At 35.2% G+C, this 5,221-nt stretch overlaps 1 pseudogene; it reads right to left on the bottom strand.

The window, feature by feature from the left end:
- Positions 1-1,136: 1,136 nt before the first annotated feature.
- LOC127207545 (olfactory receptor 5AK2-like) lies at positions 1,137-2,050 on the bottom strand (annotated as a pseudogene).
- Between the last annotated feature and the right edge of the window lie 3,171 nt (positions 2,051-5,221).

Raw genomic sequence — 5,221 nt, 5'->3', positions numbered from 1 at the left:
CTTACCTCAGTCAGCTTTTGTCAGGATTGTGTTGGTGCTTTATAGTGTATAATCAATAGGGAAATCAGTGGGATTCCAATGGATGCTAAGAGTATTTTTTTTTTTTTTTGAGTGAAGAATAGAATTGTGAACAGAGAGGGTTGACTGCCAGGATGTCACGTCATACAGTGATGGCATAACGAAGAGAGTGAAGTCTCTGAAGCCATCTTCCTGGCACACTACACAAGAGCAGGGTTTCTTTTTTGTCTGTTATAAAGCTCTTTCTGCATAATAATGGTTTGCATGTCTTTTGTAAGTGAATGACCAATGATACATTTTTAGTGTCATCTCTTTCTAGGTTATCTCACTCGTTGCTACAGTTCATAGAGATTAGTATATATTGAAAAGAAAGTTACCAATGAAAATATAAGTGATGAAGTGGCATGGAAGGCAATATTGAAGAGAACATGAGATGAAAGGGACAGTTTATATTGCAAACTGGTTTTAAAATAAATACATTTATTTCATATTCAGATTATTGCAATGATTTTAATAGACCTTATGAAAAGATCTCATTGTAGGCAATTTATGAAACTCCATTAAAGCAGAAGAAAATAATGAAATTCAATGTTAATATTTATTATATATAGTAAAAAGTTTTTCTAGCCATTAAAGTGATGGTTCTCAATCTTCCCAATGCTGTGACCTTTTAATACAGTCCTTCAAGTTGTGATGAACCCAAACCATAAAATTATTCTGTTGCTACCACATAACTGTAATTTTGTTACTCTTATAAACTGTAATGTAAATATCTGACATGCAGTCCCCAAAGGGGTTGTGATTCACAGGTTGAGAACCACTAAAGTATTTAAAAATATTTGAAATAGCATTTTATGAAGGCTTTAAAATACATATATATCTATATTTGTTGATATCCATAATAATCTTCAAAAATCCCTTCTGGGAGTATGAAATATAAATTTCAAACTATGAGTTTCAAATATAAATTTCAGTAGAAGTAATTTAATATTCCCTATATTATAAGATTGAATGCATTAATGGGGCCAGTCATCATTTAAAATTCAGTGCCTCAAATTTCATAATTTTTAAATTGTAGTTGCACAATTACTCTGATCATTTGATATGGTGAATTTTTATTATTGTGGAACAAATCTAAATAACTTTTTTCTTGTCAATTTTATATCGTCCTTTACTTCCTTGTTTCTCAAGCTGTAGATCAGAGGGTTCAACATGGGAATCACAATGCCATAAAACACAGAGGCCACTTTCATTTTCTCCTCAGAACTGTCAGAATGAGGCTGTAAGTACATGTAAGCCAGGGTTCCATAGAAAACGGTGACAGCTGTCGGGTGGGAGGCACACGCGGAGAAGGTTTTCTTCCTCCCTGCAGTAGAGGACATCTTTAGGATGGCGGCCATGATGTAGATGTAGGAGAAGATAACGACTGACACAGTGAACGGAGGTTAAAGCCAAAAAAGATAACAAGAAGCCTGACGTTGGTGTCAGTGTTGGAGCACGAAAGGCTAATAACTGGGGGACGTCACAGAAAAAGTGATTGATGTGGTTAGATTTGCAATATGACAATGAAAATGTTAACCCTGTGTGTACTGAAGAATTTATTGATCCAATGAGACAGGACCCAGCTACCATCTGGATGCAGACTTTTCGGGACATGACTATGGGATAATGAAGTGGCTTGCATATGGCGACATAGCGGTCCACAGCCATAGCTGCCAGGAGGCAGCAGTCACAAGTAGAAAATATTGCATAGACCAGTAGTTGCACTACACACCCACCAAATGATATGGATCTTGGGAGTGATGGCAGATGTGTAACAGATATCAACAAAAGCCAGATGTTGTAGGAAGAAGTACATGGGAGTCTGAAGTCTGGAGTCAGCGTTGATGAGGACGATCATGCCAGTGTTACCCAGCATGGACGTCACATAAACAAGAAGGAACACAATGAAGAGAACACACTGAATGTCACGCTGTATCCCAAATCCCAGGAGATAGAAGCACTTGACTTCAGTCTCGTTTTCTTGTGTCATTGTCACTGAAGATCTGGAGAAGAGCAAAAGGAAGAGGGAAAGGAAAATTTCAGGATTTTTAAAAATATTAACAGTTTGTTCAGCTTCGATTCATTTTATTTGAGTCGGCTTTTCCCGACAAGCACTCGTGATGCTTATCAGCTTGCAAAAAGGTTTTCTATATCTATGACAGGAAGTCACTTTATATATAAGTGCATTTAAGTCATGCTTGATTTTAAAATGGAGAATACAAAAAAAAAATAATAAAATGGAGAATACTTCTTAGAAAAAGTCAAATTATCCCTAATTGCAGATTATGTGTTCTATGCTCAAAAGACCATATAGACTCTACTAGAAAACCCGTTGGATTAGTAAACATTTACAGTAAAGTTAAAAGATACAAAATCATACATAATGAACTTACTAAGAACAAACTTAGGAGAAATAAACACTCACAATAGATTAAAATTAATCTAGGAATAAAACTAAGCTTGGAAATGATATACCTCCATAGTAAAGACTTTAAGACAGTGTAGGAGGAACCTGAAGAAGATACTAGATAAAGCATAATCTCACATCTCCTGGATTGGTAGAATTAATTGATGAAAAGTCCATATTACCAAAAGTTATCTTCAGATTCAACATAATTCCCATCAAAATTCTAATAATGTCTTTCATAGACCTAGGAAAACCAAAAATTCATATAAAAGACAAAGGCCAACTATAGGCAAAGCAATCCTAGGCAGAAAGGACACACATAATGATATTATCACACTTGATCTCACTGTATTACTGTATTGACAAAAATCCTGGTACCAGTACAAAAATAGAAGCATAGACAATATAGGAAATAGAACTGAAGAATAAACTCATGCAGTTATAATCATCTAATTTTTGACAAAGGGGTCAAAACATTCTAGAAAAGAAAGTCCATTCAACAAAGTGTGTAGATAAAACTGGATTGCTACCTTTATAAGAATAAAATTAGATCTATATTTTCACCCCATACAATATCATATCTAAGTAGATAAAAGAACTTCTGAAATCTCAAATGCTACCATAGATAAAACAGGAAGCATTTTGAGCATATAGGTATTCACAAGAATTCTCTGAACAGAATTCAAATAGGAAAGGAAGTAGCCAGAGGTAGCGAATGAGGCCACCTGAAATTAAAAAGCTTCGGCACAAAAAGGAAAACTGTCATCAAAGTGAACAAACAGGAAGTGGAAGAAAATCATCTTCAGTTGTACCTTAGGTGAGAGTTGATACATAAAATATATAAAGAATTTTTTAAAAAATTAAACATTAAGACCTCCAAAGTTCTAAGCCACAAATGTGCTAATAGAGGTAATAGACAGTTATTAGAAGGAATGCAAGTGGTCAGTAAGTACTTTAAAAGAGTATTGAATATCCCTATCTATCAGGGAAGTACAAATTAAGACTACTACAAGACTGCATCTCATTCTAGAAAGAATGGGTATCAATAAGAACAGAGAGACAAGTAATGAGGGACGAAGAAAGAGAAACCTGATTCACTGCTTGTGTGAGTGTAGCCTAGTAAGGACATTTTGGAAATCAGTGTGGAGAGTTCAGAAAACCACAGCCAACCAGAAAGCAGAGTGTGGACAGTCTAAACGGATACTTCTACAAAACACTCCTGCACTGGAAGCTCAAAGACATTTCAGAAGAGGCAGAAAGAGTTGAGGAGCCAGAAGATGAGGGAGTTTGTTGTGAGATTGTGTCTCCTTGTACCATCAGAAGTGACACCCATAAAGTCTTACTGACATGAGAACTAACACAGGAGATGAGTAAGGATGACTGACACCAATGTACATGCTAAAGTGGACAGGAAAAAGCCAACCAGGGTTTTCAACCTTAAGCAAAGAACTATAAGCAACCAAGGAAAACTGGGAGTGAGATATATGGTCTTCCCCAGGGGAGAATATACCAATTGGCTGTCCAGTGCCCAATGGTCAGTCCTGAAAACATACATATAAGTAACAATATATGGACTGAATAGGTTATATTTAGTAATATATCTTTATATATCTATATGTGTTCAATAACAATTAGTGAAAAACAAAGGTCACATGGGAGGGTCTAGAGGGAAGACATGGAAAAAGAAATGTAATTATATTATCTAAAAAAAAAAAAAAAAAGAAATAGAACTACTGAACTATGTATCTACATCAGTCCTGAGTATACACCTATAAAACTATATATCCCACCACATATACACTTACACACCCATGTTTATTGTTGTCATATTCATAAAAGCAAGATAATGGAACCAGCCAAGATTATCATCAAAAGACAAGTGGATTATGGAATGATCATACATATATTAGATGGATTTTTATTTGTAAACAAAATTGCAGATATATGAATAAAATTGAAAAAAGAACCCCAGATACAAATAATATGAAAAAGAAACCTACCTCTCTACACATCATATGATTTTTGAAGATGCATTTGGCAGAATTCCACACCTAGTCGTGACTTTAAAAAAAGTTCAAACTCTATGCTTACCTTTGTTTATTTGTTTGTCCTCGGATTAACACAATATTATCACTGCAATTCCTAACACCTATGGAAATTCTAGTCGGTAGAATAAAGGTGGAAGAGGAATAAAAGTCACACATGTTTGAGAGGAAGAAATACACCCATGTAGGTGTAGGTGTCATGAACAGTACAGAAGATCTCAAGGAATCTAGAATTATCTTCTAGAGCTCACAAGTCGCCTCTGCAAATCTGCAGAACACAAGATGACTACAAAGAGATCAATTCTCTGCATATTAACAATGGAAGATAGGGGCTGAAATTAGTCTCATTTATAGTCACTAAAGTGGAATACTTTAGCATCCCACATCTAACTATATCTGCACAGGATTAGTATGATAAAACTCAGAAAACAAGAGCCTTGAGATCATTGGCAAAGGAGATAACTTCCTGAACAGAATATCAGCAGCTCAGGCTCTAGGATCAACAATTAATAAATGGAATCTCATGAAACTGAAAAGCAAAGGCAAAGGACACTGTCAATAGAACAAAACCACAGCCTACAGACTGGGAAAAGATTTTTACCAACCCTACATTTGACAGAGGGCTAATACCCAAAATATATAAAGAACTAAAGACCAAACCAAATAATCCAATTAAAAATGAGTAACAGATTTAAACAGAGAATTCTCA

This window comes from Acomys russatus, chromosome 24 (genome assembly GCF_903995435.1).
Source record: "Acomys russatus chromosome 24, mAcoRus1.1, whole genome shotgun sequence".
Lineage (NCBI taxonomy): Eukaryota > Metazoa > Chordata > Mammalia > Rodentia > Muridae > Acomys > Acomys russatus.
Note: the sequence above shows the minus strand (reverse complement) of the source record. Positions and strands in the feature narration are given on the sequence as shown.